This window comes from Muscardinus avellanarius, assembly GCF_963383645.1.
Source record: "Muscardinus avellanarius genome assembly, chromosome: 1".
NCBI lineage: Eukaryota > Metazoa > Chordata > Mammalia > Rodentia > Gliridae > Muscardinus > Muscardinus avellanarius.
In genome coordinates this window covers 160,136,116-160,152,247 of record NC_137786.1, presented here as the reverse complement: position 1 = coordinate 160,152,247, position 16,132 = coordinate 160,136,116, and the positions used below count along the sequence as shown (strand labels likewise).

Below are 16,132 nucleotides of genomic sequence, written 5' to 3'. Positions count from 1 at the left end.
GAAGACAGTCTCAGCTATTTACTGAGGCCCTGTACAACTTAGTGAGACCCTGTTCCAAAAATAAAAGAATTAAAAATTGGGCTGGGGGTGTAGCTCAGAGGTAAAATGCCCCTGGGTTCAATCCCCAGAACCACAAATAAAAATAAATAAATCATTGGTGAATATGATCTTTACCAGTAGCTAGTGTGAATAATCTGGATTGACTTTTTCTACATGCAGTGTGCTCAGGCAGGCGATACCCACCCAGGAGGTATTGCCCCTCAAGATGCTCTTGATGGAGTCCGGTGAAGCAGGTTATCTGTGCCTGGAATCTCTCCTGATGTCATATCCCCAGCTAGGAATTGGATGCTAGCTCAAAGCACTTTTCTAGAGCCAGGCAGATCCCACCTCACAGGCAGCTTTTGCCACTGCCTGACTTTGTAGCACAGCTACTTAGTCTCACTGGGCTATTTTCTTCCTGTGTAGCGTGGGTACATAGAACCTGCCTCACAGGGCAATTGGCACATTACTTGGCATATGAAAAGTTTGCATTATGTTCAGCTGCTTTCTCTTTAATGGGTGGCCCAGATGATCTATGAAATCTCAGTGCAGCAGTGAGCAGCTCTTCCCTGGTGTCTGCACTCTGATCATTTCCAGCTGGTGTTAGAATCACAATACAGTCAGAAGTGACTGTAGGGCTTTTAAGGACTTTATACTCTAGGACTCTCCTCTCTTCCTAATATCTTTATGTTTGCCTTTTTCCCTCTGTGTCTAGTGCTGTGGAAAGTTCTAGGGATGTTTTTGCCTAGGGTGGGCTTCACATGTGCTAGGCAAGTGTTCTGCCATTTAGTTATATCCCTAGCCTATGCTGGGGAATGTAAGCTAAAAAAAAAATTACCACTCCTGACTTTATATCAACTGTCCTAGATTCACAAGTTAGACACTATTGACCCTTACACTGAGAGGGGAAAGACCATGGAAAGATTCAGACAGACAGTATTTGGATCTAGTTGAGGGATACTGAATAAAATAAGGTGGTACTAGAGGATAGTGGTGGAGGGGATACTGAGTTGTTGTTGTTGTTGTTGTTGTTTTTGTTGTTGTTGTTGTTGTTTTTTCCTTCTGCTGAAAAGGGCATTGCTGTGGTTAGGTGCTGAATGCCCCCTAAGAGCTCATGCATTAATGTTCAGAACTGATGTGCTCAGGTCATAGGGCTTGTACTTTACTCATAGATAAATTCATTGTAATAGATTCACTGGGTGGCAGCTGAGGTAGGCTGGGGAAGGTGGGTCCCTGGCATGTGGCTTTAGGGGCTGTGCTCTTGTCTTTGGATTCCCATGCTTGGTTATTCTCTCACTTCTGGACTTCATGATGTGATGATCAGAGCCCTTGAGACTGCAAGGGAAAAAGCTCTCTCTGCTTCCTGCTGCCATGCCTTGATCTCCTTAGACCCCAGCTTCACATGGAATGAACCCTGAAATCGCCAGAAAATGAAACTAATAAGTTTTCCTTCATTCAGGTTGTGTGGTCAGTTTGTTTTGCATTGTATTCAAATCAAGGTGGGCCTTACTGATTCATTTTACCACTTGCCAAGCAAGCCTCTTGAATGTTGACTGAGAAAGTCACGGAAAGCCAGTAAGTTTGGGAATCTGAATCGTGCGTGAGTTACTAGGTACAAGTGACTGTTAAGTTACTAATATGTAAGTGCATCAACGGAAGCGCATCTCATGGCGTGCTGTCCTTCAACTGTGTACATCCTAACAATTCACTGGTGAGAAGGGATCCCGTAATCTGAAGCTCTGCATTGCTTTGCTAACGATGTCTTTCTGAAGGAGCAGGTTCTCACTTCTCACTGTCAGCTCCACATTACTTCAAGAAACACATTACTTCAAGAAACACATTACTTCAGGCCGGGCGTGGTGGCTCACACTTGTAATCCCCGTGCTTGGGAGGCGGAGACAGGAGGATTGCGCAGGTTCGAAGCCAGCCACGCTGGCGTAAGAGACCCTGTTTCAAAAATATAAAATAGGTCTGGGAGTGTAGCCCGGAGGTATAAGGGCTTCCAGGAAGCCCAGTACCACCAAAAAAAAAAAAAAAAAAGAATTCCTTCAGGCCCCCTTTTCTAGCACTGCTTCTTGAATGATTGGGTTTGTATCAGGAAACGCATTTCTAATGGGCAGAAGTAGTGACCTGCTTCTCAGATCCTGAAGCTAGATCCCATCTAGACAAGCTTCTGGCTTGGTGTGTGGCACCACCAGTCATGGTGTGCATCTGCTCCATTTCCATCTATGAAGTCCCAGTTTCTGATAGGTCCACTTTGATATTCTGTTCTATTCTCCTCCGATTCCACACTTTGCTTCCAGAACACATGCCAGAATAGTGTGACACATTTCACAACAGCCCCCCAAATTAAGATGGACCATTGTGATTTATTTTACTGCTTGACAAAGAAGCCTCCTGAAATTTCAATCTCCCATGAAATGTAGTTTTATGATGCTAGTTTCTTGGTGCTATCTCAAGTCCTTTTCTTATTTTGCTGGAATTTTATCAATGGATTGATCTCTAAAAGTAATAACAGAAATGTTGTGTGTTTGCTGGGTGTGTAGCAAGTATTTTTATTCCTGTCTTCAGAGAGGAGAGAAGAAACACTTATTTAGCTAAGAGATGTTTTTGGTAAATAGGCAGCAAATAAATTCTCATCTTTATTCTGAAGGATAAAAAAGCTTGAAAATGGAAACAGGAAATTTTTAAGGTACTCCTAAAACTTCATAGACTGTCAGAGTTGGCCACATATATGTGATTACTGAACCCAACTTTACTCATTTTAACTATGTGAAACCGTAATGCCAAATTAAAGTACTAACTTTAAATTTAAATAAAAAGCATTGCTGTTTTTGTTACTATTAATTTTTAGTACTGGGTATTGAATCCCTTCCTTACACAGGCTAGACAAGCACCTTATCACTGCGCTATATCCCAAGGCCATTTTAGAGAAATATTTTATTATTATTATTATTATTGTTGTTGTTGTTGTTGTTGTTATTATTATTATTATTATTATTATTATTATTATTATTGTGGTGGTGGTACTGAAAGTGGAACCCAGGGGCTTTCTACCTCTGGACTATTATCCCAGACCTATTTTATATATTTTTTGGAAACAGGGTCTTATTAAGTTGCTGAGAGCCTCACTCAGTAGCTAAGGCTGGCTTCAAACCTGTGTGATCCTCCTGTCTCAGCCTCCCAAGCACAGGGATTACAAGCATGCAGCACCACACCCAGCTAGATAAATATTTTATTTTTGAGATAAGGTCTTGCTATGTTTCCTGGGCTTGCCTCAAGCTTGCAATCCTCCTGCCTCAGCTTCCCAAGTTGCTGGTATTACAGTCATGTAGCACTGCATTCAGCCTGTGCCTTGTTAATTATCAGTAATTAATTAGAGGCAGAAGGACTAGCTTTGATTCCAGCTCACCTTCGTAGCTGAAGAACCTTGGGCAAATTATTTAAACTTTCCAAGCTTCAATGCCCTCATCTATATGAAAAAAGAAAACTTAGTCTTGTTTATGGAGCTGTTTAAACTTAAATAAGACAAGGTTGGCACTGGTTAGTACACTTGAAATGCACACTTGGTAAGCATTATCTATAACAGTGGATTGTGGATAAGGGCAGGAAGCATTCCACTTTGAGCTGGACTGCAAAAAAGGAAAAGATTTCCAACAGGTGTCAGCGGTGGGTGAGGATATTCCTGGAAGGAAGACATAAACAGAGGCAGAGAATTCAGAGTTTTAATGGGAACATTGGGAATAATCCAGCTTGGCTCTGCTGTGTAATGTTTGAATGCAAGTACTAGAGGCCAAGTCTGAAACTTGATCATGGTCTATCTCAAAGGTCAGGATGTGGAATGTAAACTTCAATTATTAGTCTTGGGGGCAAGATGGCAGTCATTAGATGACTTTAATTGGTAACAAAGAGATAGAGACATAGAGACGGAGACACAGAGATGATTAGCCCTGTACTAAGGGAGAGGAATTAGCTACCAATGTACAAAAGAAAGAGGCCCTCATTTTGAAAAGTAGATTTATAGAAAGCAATCTTGCCATATAGGTTGAGAACTTGAAAATGTATCATGGAAATACTATTTTAGAAACCTTGGCTGAAGCAGTGGCTTAAACCTAACAAAAACCTAAATGTCTAACAAAGGGGATTTGATTGAATAAATAAATGTTACATAAATAGCAATTAAATTAGAGTTTAAATTAAATAAAGAAACATTATGTCATTTCTTATTATATACCCATTATAGCTATTATTTATTGAAAGAGACCACAATCATATTTTCAAAATTATTCTAAGACTATAAAGTAAAATATTAGCTTAAATATGTGTATGTATGATATCCTGTACTTTCTTTCTTTTTTAAAAAATAATATTAGAGGTTTAATCCAGGGCCTCCTACATGCCAGATGCCAGAGAAGTACTATATCACCTAGCAACAGCCCCAGTTCTGCCCTTTCATTCATTAAAATCTAGCAAGTGTATAAAAAATGTTAACAGTGGTTATTGTAGGTAGTTATTCTGTTTACTATTATTGTAGGTGATTCTGTTTACTATAGTAAAAACAGACATAGCAAATTTTTATCATTTTTTAAATTGTGTAAATTTCTAGAGTATTAAGCGCATTTACATTATTAGGTAGCTATCACCACTGTCCATTTCTAGAATATAGGCAATTTTTTTCTTACTCATCATACTCTTATGCAGTGTTTGAATTTTTCATTTATTAACCAAGATGCAGTTTTCATTGATATATACAAAGTGAGGATCTGTGTCTAGGATGCTGCTGCTCTGATGTGAGAAGTTGCCTCCTGACTCAAGGTCACAGTGGTAATGAGAAAGAAGTACAGGAACTGAGATGATACCAAGATGCCCAATATTTTTATTGACACATTTTCTACTCTAGAGTAGATGGTGCTTTTTACCCAGTTGATTGAGAATCCAAGCTGACGGTCACTGGATCTGGAAGCTCGTAGGGCTGCTCAGGCTTCTGCTATGAACCATGAGTTGCTGTGCAAGGAAGGGCTCTGCACATCACCAGAGATGCCATCAGGCCTGTGCTGACACAGCCTTGCACCCAAGGAGACCAAGTGACCCAGATCTGGCAAAACTCACATATGCTGCACAAGGTTGCAGACACAGGCAGGAATCGCTGTGCTGGCATATTGCTGGCTGTGAGAGAGTCTTACTTTGTGTTGGCACCAAGAATCTTGAGCTCAATTGTCTCCTGCATTTAATTGGGTTCTCTGATATCCAGCCTCCTTCACTCAGAGGAGCCACTGTTATACAAACCAGCAAGAGGCCTCAAAACAACAAAACACAAAACCCATGTTTTAACGTTTTCTGCTACAGGCTGGCTCCACACCTCTGATGCAAAACAGAGAATTGAGAGTTATCATCTTTCTCTCATATGTTCTGTCTTATTAGGTGTATTTATTCCACAATGTGAAATCCAGGTCTCTCTGTAAGATAAAAAAAATTCTATAAGGAAGTAACCTTTAATAAGAAACACATGGTTTTATTTAGGGCCTTTTTTCAACATTAAACAAATGTCTGCTCATGGAAACATAGTGTGCTAACAAATGCAAGAGTGAATATGACAGGGTGTCTGCCCTTCCAGGAGCTCATTTTTTAGCCCCTGGGTTGTAGTAGAAACAAATACATATGTAAATATCCCCATAAAAGACCTGCTGAAGGATACTAGTGAGAGGTGCACAGTTCTCTAGATAGTTACAGTTCTTCAGGGTTGTTGTTTAAGGGGTGTTGGGAGAAGGGAGGGTGGTGTAGAGCCTGGAAGGACAGATAACTTTGACAAGGTGAATATTCATTGGAAATGTGTTCTAGGTTAAGAACACTGTGCTAACTTGGAGATGCCAAGAGTGGTGTATTATTAGTGTATTATTAGTTTAGGTTTCCTCAGAAGCAGAATTGGTGGCAAAGATTGAATGCAATTTGTTTACTGGGACATAATCCCAGAAAGAATTAGCAGAGAAATAAAGAAAATAAGGCAGTGTGAAGGGGCCACATGAGCTAGGACAGCTCAGTGTACCAGGAGCCCTGGTAGACAATTTGTAGTAGTCTACAGATTCACACCAACTGAGAGGCAAGGAGGACTTTGCATAGAAGTCTCAGACCACCCATCACGGGTTGAGGGTTGTTTTCAGTAAGTGACTCTTGCCTTCTGGCTTGTCCTAGGTAGGCAGTGTGTACTTTTGTCATTATAATTTAAAGCTTCTGGGCAGCAAGTCACATGTTAGAGTCTTCAGAATGTACAAAGTGCAGGGAATGGAATCTCCAGAGGTGTCTCCTTTCAGCAAGTGGTCATGCATAGAGGTGTAAATCAAAGAAACTAAGAAGCAGAGGGCAGAGATCAAGTAGAATGGCATGTGATATCTTGAGGGTCGATGAGAGGGAAATTTTCAGTAATGAATGAAAATGGAAAGGAAGGAAATACTTTACCAAAGGACAGTGATAACTGTGCCTTCAGGCGCCAAACTCTCCCAAGGTGCATTTGCCTGAGCAGTGCAATGGGATAGGCTTGCCTCTCTCAGTGGTTCTAGTTCTGACTATGCTGTTAGGGAGCTGTGTGACCTCAGTCACTTCCCTTAACCTCTCTGGGTCTCGAGCTTCTGTTGTGTAAAATGAGGTGGTTGTTTCCAATCTCTTACAGCATTAGGATGTAATTTGTATGAGTTCAAAGATGTAATATGATGCCTACCTTACCACTTGTCATTTATTAAGTTCATAAGTGTATTGCATGTTAAACAGAGAGGTAATCTAATTTCACAGTGAAATAAAGTGCTAATTTAAATTGCTTTCGAAATTAAAATGTTAATGGAATAAATTTTCTGGGTCTAATAAATGAACTCTCCACCATGCCTCTCCTCCCTCTTCCCCCACGTGCTCTGACTCCACTTTAAGCTGTCACTGTCTGTTCCTTGTTCTTCCACCACATCTTGGATTCTAGAACTGTTTTTATTTAGTGTTGGTTTACTTCTATCTGTGGCTGTTTTGGCAGCAGGAATTATATCCATTTGCCTGACAGTTTTACATGGAGCATGTGTTTGAAAGATTAATATGAGCAGTTGCTTCTGAAACAATTTAATCGTGCTTTCCATGGTAATGAAAAATGAATAATCAAAAGCAGTAAATTGTGTCTAGAAGATAATAAATATTTCTTAAAGGATTTTAGCACTGAATATGAATTATTGCTGACCCCCAGATCAGGAGGGGTGAGTATGACCAGTTGCAATGCACAATGTGTGCAGGGCTGTGATGTCAGACCCAGTTGCTTGATTCATTCTGTTGCTCCCTATCAGGACCCAGAGAATCTGCTGTCTGTCCTGCTGATTTAAAACTAAACATGGCAGCTCATGTCAATTAGGAGAGGATGTGTTTAAACTGCCATAAAATAGGCCTTTTCCCTTTCTGCCTCTTGACTAGCACACAAGTCATACTAGACTTAATACAAGATTTTAAATATAAATAGTAATAACCTGAATTAATTCTAGATTCAGCCCCTCTGTATGGGAACTCCAAGGGATATTATTCTGAACCTCTTCAACCTCTTGCCCATGAAAAACACTTGGGTAGAAAGATCCCTGAGAGCCGGGCATGGTGGCCCACACTGGTAATCCGAGCATTCTGGAGTCTGAGACTGGAGGATTGCTATTCACTGACAGCCTCAGCTACTTAGTGAGGCCCTCCATAACTTAGTGAGACCCTGATTCAAAATAAAGAATAAAACATAGGGCAGGGGCTGTAGCCAGATGCCCCTGGGTTCCACCCCCAGATCTGCAAAAAAAAAAAAAAAAAAAAAAAAAAAAAAAAATCCCTAGGAGATTTCCCTTACCTTCTACCACCCGATTTCTACAGGCATATTCATGGCCTAGGAATGACTCTAGAAAGTAGACATTGTAAATATAGTACATTTCTCTAATGGGGTAACTGTATGGTATTGAAGTTCTAAAATACGTGACTGGCTTTTGTTTTAGATATAAAACTTAGGGAATATATTTGAGTTCCTACAGTGTTCAGATTGTTAAATAATAATAAATATAATCATCAGCTACAAATAAGCTTTTAAATACCTAAATAAAAAATAAAATGTATCTATTAGCTGGGTATGATGGCACATGCCTGAAATCTCAGTTCTTTTTTATCATTTTATTTTTTTTATATTTTGGCTTTTTATTTTTATTTTTTAATTTTATGTGTATTATATTGAAAATGTCATACATTCACACAGTGCTTAGTGTCCTCTTCCTCCCCACACTTCTCCCCCCCAACAATGAGTGTCCAGGTTGACCATGCTACATTCATACTTATACACAAATTCCAATATAGCTATTCCAGTTAATCAACCTCTGACTTCTTCCTCTCCTACTGTTCCTTTCTAGCTTTGCTCTACTTTCCCCTCCATTATCTGGAGTCCCTCTGGTATTCCCAATACTCCCTAGTTTGGGCATATTAGAGAAAACATGTCCCTTCTCTTTCTGTGCTTGGTTGATCTCACTTAACATTATGTTCTTCAAGTATTTTCTTGCAGATGACATGATTTTGCTCTTTATTGCTGAGTAGGATTCCATTGTGTGTATTTCATAATTTTGCAATCCAAAGGCTGGTTCAGCATATGCAAATCAATACACATTATTCACCACATAAATAGAACTAAGAACAAAAACCACATGGTCATATCACTATATCCCACAAAACCCAACACCCGTTTATGTTAAAAAATACTGCATAAAACTGGAATAGAAGGCAATATACAATAAACGCAAAGTCAACATCATATTGAATGGGGAAAAACTGCAAGAATTCCCTTTAACATCAGGAACAAGACAAGGATGCCCACTATCACCACTCCTTTCCAATACAGTCCTCGAGGCTCTTGCCAGAGCAATAAGACAAGAGAAGGAAATCAAAGAATTCAAATAGTAAGAGAGGAGCTAAAACTATCCATATTTGCAGATGACATGATCCTTTATCTAGAAGACCCAAATAACTCAACCAAAAGACTTGTGGAGCTGATTAACCAATTCAGCAAAGCTGAAGGATACAAAATCAACCTAAAGAAATAAATTACTTTTCTTTATTCCAACAATGAATCCAAAACTAAAGAAATAAAGAAAACATTTCCATTTATTATAACCTCAAACCCAATAAAATACCTAGGAATAAACCTAACCAAAGATGTAAAAGACCTCTACAGAGAAAACCACAAAACATTAAAGAAAGAAATTGAAGAAGACCTTGGAAGATGGAAAGCTCTCCCTTGCTCATGGATAGGCAGAATAAATATCATCAAAATGGCCATTCTGCCAAAAGTGATCTATAGATTCAATGCAATTCCCATTAAAATACCAACAACATTCTTCACAGACCTAGAAAAAGCAGTTATGAATTTTATGTGGATAAAGAAAAAACCCAGAATAGTCAAAGCAATTCTCAGCAACAGGAACCATGCAGGAGGCATCACAATCCCGGACTTCAAATTATATTATTGATCAATAGTAGTAAAAACAGCATGGTACTGGCACAACAACAGGTATACTAACCAGTGGAATAGAATAGAAGATATAGAAACAAATCCACACACCTATAGTCAATTAATCTTTGACAAAAGAGCCAAATTCATACACTGGAGAAAAGACAGTCTTTTTAACAAATGGTTCTGGAAGAACTGCCTACACATTTGTAGAAAGATGGAACTAAATCCTTACCTGTCACCATGCACAGAAATCAACTTGAGATGGATCAAAGACTTAAAAATTAGACCTGAGACTATGAAGCTATTATAGGAGGGCATAGACTCAACACTCCAACATACAGAAAAAGGCAGTAACTTTCTCAACAAGACCTCCAAAGCACAGGAAATTAAAGAAATAATTCACAAGTGGGATGGCATCAAACTAAAAAGTTTCTTCTCATCAAAAGAAACCACCAAGAACCTAAAGAGAAAGCCTAAAGAATGGGAGAAGATTTTTACCAGCCACAACTCTGATAGAGGGCTAATATGCAGAATATACAAAGAGCCCAAAAGACTCCAAACTAGCAAAACAAATAATCCAATCAAGAAATGGGCAACTGAACTGAATAGACACTTCATAAAAGAAGAGATACAAATGGCCAATAGATACATGAAAAGATGTTCAGCATCATTAGCCATCAGGGAGATGCAAATCAAAACTATGCGGAGATTCCATCTAACCCCAATCAGAGTGGCAAGCATAAAGAAATCAAATAACAACAAGAGGAACTCTTTTACACTGTTGGTGGGAATGCAAAGTATCATAGCATTCGCAAGAAGATGAAAATATCTGGAGAACATTATGTTAAATGAGATTAGTCAAGCACAGAGAGAGAAGGGACATATGTTTTTTCTAATATGCCCGAACTAGGTAGTAGTGAGAATACCAGAGGGACTCCAGATAATGGAGTGGAAATCTCAGCAAAGCTAGAATGGAAGGAGAGGCAGAAGGCTGAGTTGATTAATGGAGGAGCTACATCCAAATATGTGTAAAAGTATGAATATAACATGGTTAACCTGGACACTCACTGTTGGGAGGGGAGAAGGGGAATGAGGGGGAGTGAGAGGGCATCAAGCACAATCAAGCACAACCATTTTCAATATGTTTCACATATTAAAAAAAATAAAACAGGAAAAAAATTTTGCAATCCATTCATCAATTGATGGAACCTAGTTGGTTCCATATTTTGGCTATTATGAATTGTGCTACTGTGAACATGGGTATGCATATGTTACTGTAGCTCTCTGAATTCAAACCCTTTGGAAAGATACCCAGGAGTTGTATAGCCGGATCATATGGTAGACCCATTCCCAGTTTTCTAAGGAATATCCACACTGATCTCCATAGTGGCTTCGAACCTACGTGATGCAATGTATTTTTAAGCTGGGTAACAGTAACACAAGCCTGTAATCCTAGTACTTGGGAGGTTGAGACAGGAGGATCATTGGTTCAAGGCTAGTCTCAGCAACTTAATAAAAACCTATTTCAAAATAAAACAGGCTGGAGATGTAGCTCAGAGGTAGAATGTCCTTGAGTTCAATCTCTAGTACTATTACTACTACTACTACTAATAATAATGATGACAGTAAAGAAATAAAGAGAAAAATGAAGGAAAGAGGAAAGGAAGGAAGGGAGGAAGGAAGGAAAGAAAAAAGAAAGAAAAAGAAAGATAGAAAAAAAGAAAGAAAGAAAGTTTTTCAATGTGCTTACATTTGTTTGCTACTTTGGTACCCAAGGAGAGAATATTTTCACACTACAGTACTCCTACCCAGCCCTCCCTCACCCCCACCCCCCAAAAAAAGATGTTACTTCAGCTCTCCCTTTGATGAAACTCCCAGGAAACTGTATATATCTTACATAACAAAAGACCCTAATACTTCATCTTTGAGGGTCAAAAGTTCAATTTTTCTAAAATCTGCGCTGAGGTACTGGGCCTCACCAAACTTTGCATCTCCTAAAATGAAGACTAAACTTCCATTTTCTATTTTCCAACATGTTTTAATAACATTCATTTGTTATTTATCTCATTTATATGTCTTATAACATTTATATCTTATTTTTATTACCTGTTTTATTATAGCACATGAAACTATATGTATACATATCATGTCCTCTGATGAATCCTGGTGAAATACAAACATAAATGGGGGATGATGTGTTAATTTACCTTCCAAGGGTTTATTTCTCTTATGTGTTCATTATATTGTAAATCTAAATATAACTACTTTAAAAGGCCTAATCAAGAAATGTCCTGAGGTCTCATACCTTCATGCAACCTTATGTCTTCAAACCTACAAGTGTAATTTTGAAATCTTCTCAGTGAGAGAAAAGTCAACTCAGCAAACCATTATTTCCAGAGAGAAGAGTCTCTTCCTAGTTTATTGTTCCTTAAAATAAGTTCTTCTAATTTGGTACAGCTGTTGGGGAACTGAGACGGGATGTCAGTAGCCGAAGGTCTCCAAGTGCCTTCTGCACTGTACTGTCAAATCCTTGCGGTGCTACCGAGTAAATTCCTGCCTTGTGTTTTCTTCTTAGAATTTAGCACAGCTCACTGTTTTTATAGAAATGTTCAGGTTCTCTTGGACTCTTTTGAACTGTTGCCAGAATGTGATTTAAGCCCTTGACTTGGCCATGAGAACAGAGGTTGAAAACCAGAGATGAATGGCTATGTGATGTCTCACACATGAGAATTATCCAGTTAATTTTTCAAGTCACCAAGGCCAGTCTAGCAGGAAGCATGTATTTTATTTTCGTTCTAAACGTGACATTTCAAGATATTTCCTGAAGGGCGTTTCTAAAAAACCAATCCATTATACATGAAGAAATGGTTATTTCTCCACGAACTCTTCAGTCTGGATCATTTGCTCCAATCTCATGTGGTTGTATTGCAATAGGAGCAAGAAGAAGAAGAACCAGAAGGCAGAGGAGTTAGGGTTAGGGGTGAGGAGACAGAGAAGAAGAAACAGAGAACGAGGGGGAGAAAAAGGAAGAGATGATGATGTCTTTAAAATTATTTATTCTTTTATCATTTACAAAGTGATTATATATGTTAATTTCAAATTTGCCACTTAATACCCTAAGAAGATAGTGGCAAATTCAGTTCAGTTGTCTTTGTCATCATTGTCGTCGTCGTCTTCTTCTTCTTCTTCTTCTTCTTCTTCTTCTTCTTCTTCTGAGAGAGATTATTTCTTTTATTTTCTTTCTTTTTTTTTTTTTGTTTTCGTGATACTGGGGTTCCTGGAAACCCTTCTACCTCCGGGCTACACTCCCAACCACCTATTTTTTTATATTTTTATTTGGAAACAGGGTCTTTTAAGCCAGGGAGGCTGACTTTGAAACTGCATGATCCTCCTGTCTCTGCCTCTCAAACGCGGGGATTACAAGCGTGCGCCACCATGCCCGGCTGAGAGAGATTATTTCATGTGCATTATACAACCTAAAAGTGAAAGACCTAAAGATTAAACTAACTTCAGCTCAAAATCTGACATTATTTTCTTCCTGCTGATTTCATATTTACATCTCTCTATGGGTACAAGCAATATGCACACACACATATTTGTGTGTATATATATACATATATATGTATATACATATGTATATGTATATACATATATATATATATATTTTTTTTGTAGTACTGGGGATGGAACCCAGGGGCTTTCTACCTCTGGGCTACACTCCCAGACCTATATTTTATTTGGAAACAGGGTCTCACTAAGTTGCTGAGAGCCTCACTTCAGTAGCTGAGGATGGCTTTGAACTTGTGCAATCCTCCTGTCTCAGCCTCCCAAGTGCTGGGATTTATATAAAAGTAGCTTCCCGCCGGGCATGGTGGCACACGCTTGTAATCCCAGGGCTTGGGAGGCAGAGACAGGAGGATCGCACAGGTTTGAAGCCAGGAGCACTGGCTTAAGAGACCCTGTTTCCAAATAAAAAGCATAAAATAGGTCTGGGAGTGTAGCCCGGAGGTAGAAGGGCTTCCAGGAACCCCAGTACAATTAAAAAAAAAAAAAGTAGCTTTCCTGTGCACTTGGAGATGGAACATTGGTTGTACTTACTTTCTCATTATTCATCTCAGTGACGAGGCCTTTCATGTGCTCCCTTCCACTATTCTGTCCACTTTTCAGTCCACTTGCCTGATAAACTGAGAAGACTCAGCCACTGGAGGTTAAGTCATGCAGGTATGTTGTGGGCCATTAAGGCCTTCCCCTAGATTGGTGTCTCTGATCAGCTGATGGTCCTTCGCCCAGAGTCAACAAGGTTTGGGGTTATGGAAAGTTCAAAGAGGTATGAGAGAAGATCAGGTGGTGATGACACGAGGGTACTGATTGACCTATCTGTAATGATGTGTTTTGTATTGGTCTTTATTGTATTCTGGTGGTGGTAGAACGAGAATGTTGATTGGCCTGTAGCTGTGTATAAATACCTCTGGAAAAACAAACCCGGCGTCGACGTCGGCACAATAAAGATGAGATTGACCCAGAAGTTGCGTTGGCCAGGAGTGTTTGCGCGATAAAGAATGCTGACCCAGGCATAGTCGTCGATCCATAGGAAATATTGACCCACAAACAGGGGTCGACCAGTAGAGATAGTAGGCTGGCAGCTCCCCTGCGTTAGAATTAAAAATTCTCCATCCTCACCCCTCACTTCGGAACCCGTACTCTTGCCGGCCGGCTCCGGCACAGGTATGAAGTAGAAGACCTTCCACATGAACTCAAGTTTGTCCACTGCCCAACTACATCATGTTGTCATGTAATTCATCTTTTCCCAACAAATATAAATAGTACACAGCATGCAATATCTCTTTGTGAAAAGTCTTGGGCCAGCGTCCTTCACAGAGTGAGTGCTATGTATAAATTTGGTTAATAAAAATAAAAGTTTTGTCATGACAAAAAGAGTAAAGAGTGAAACTCTCACAGTTCCTTTCAGACATGGGAGGAAAGTGGCTAAGCTCTCAAGAAGAAATAATCTTTAATTATACTAATGAATATTGTTGGGAAAAATAATGCAAAATATAATTTATATCATTTTGCTAGAAGTACAATGATTTTTTTCTTAGAATGGATGAAGGAGGCATGGTAGTACACACCTATAATCCCAGAATTTGGGAGGTTGAGACAGGAGGAGCAGAGATTTGAGGACAGCTTCAGCAATTAATCAAGACCCTCAGCAACTTAGATGCTGTTTTGAAATTTATAATAATAATAATAACCTCAATACACAATGATTTTTAAACTAATATGCACAGAACCCTTTACTTTCTGTGGCGGAACGGGGGGAGGAGAGGAAGCCAGAGAAGCTCACCAAATGCGGTGTGCATTATGTCACTATCACTATGAAGTACACTATGATGTGAGACTATAATGCACCAATAAAAGTATAAAAATTAATAAACACACAAAAAATAAAATAATAATAATAATGAATGGCTGGGGTTGTTACTCAGACGTAGATAGAATGGTCCTGGGTTCAATTCCTTGTACAAAAAAATAGAAAAGAGTTGGGCATGATGGTACACACTTATAATACCAACATTTGAGAAGCTGAGACAGGAGGTTTGCAGTTTGTGGACAGCCTCAGCTACTTAATGAAACCCTTTGCCACTCAATGAGACCCTGTTTCAAAATAAAGAATAAAAGATAGAGCAGGGGTTGTGGCTTGGAGGTAGAATGCCCCTGGGTTTCATCCCCAGTACAAAAAAAAAATGAATTATTTTTCTTATGACCTATTTTCTCCCTAGCTACTAAGCTACTAAATATGAAGAGCATCCATTTTTTTTACATTTTGTGACTGAATAATATCACTTAGCATAATGTTCTTCAGTTCAGTTCATTTCCCTGAAAATTACATGATTTTGTTCTTCTTTATGGCTGAGTAAAATTTCATTGTGTACATATCCCATAGTTTTGTAATCCATTCATCTATTGATGTCCATGATCTTGGCTGGTTCCATAGTTTGGCAATTGTGAATTGTGAGGCTATAAATATGCATTAGTCCGGTAGTTTGGTTTCTTTTGGGTAGATACCTAGAAGTAATATTGATAGATCATATGACAGCTTTATTCCCATTCTTCTGCAGATCCTCCATACTGTTTTGCAAAGTATTTGCGCTAATTTGCAATCTTATCGACAATGTATTAGAGGTCCCACTTCTCCACATCTTCACCAGCATTTGTTGTTGTGTTTTGAATGTTCGCCATTCTAATTGGAGTTAAGAGAAATCTCAGGACAGTTTTTATTTGCATCTTTCTGATTGATAATGATGTTGAACATTTTTCCATACATTGGTGACACCCTTTTAAAGGCTTTTGTCTTAGAAGGAAAAGCTTCATTGTTGTGGTGGCCCCCAATAAAATTGCAAAGCCATAGTTTGTTAAGATCCTTAATTCAAGTTCCTCAGAATGTGACTGTATTTGGAGATAGGATTTTTAAAGAGCTAATTAAATTAAAACAAGGCCATTAAGATGGGCTTTCATCCGATATGACTGGCATCATTATAAAAAGGAGAAATTTAGCCGGGCGTGGTGGCGCACGCTTGTAATCCCCGCGCTTGGGAGGCAGAGACA

The 16,132-nt window shown here is 39.0% G+C and overlaps 1 protein-coding gene across 1 annotated transcript in view; it reads left to right on the top strand.

Annotated features, from left to right (window-relative positions):
• The window catches only part of FAT3 (FAT atypical cadherin 3), a gene marked incomplete at its 3' end in the record, with an annotated part of 543,245 nt that overhangs the window by 78,687 nt on the left and 448,426 nt on the right, over window positions 1-16,132 (top strand). The gene's annotated exons all lie outside the window — the stretch shown is intronic.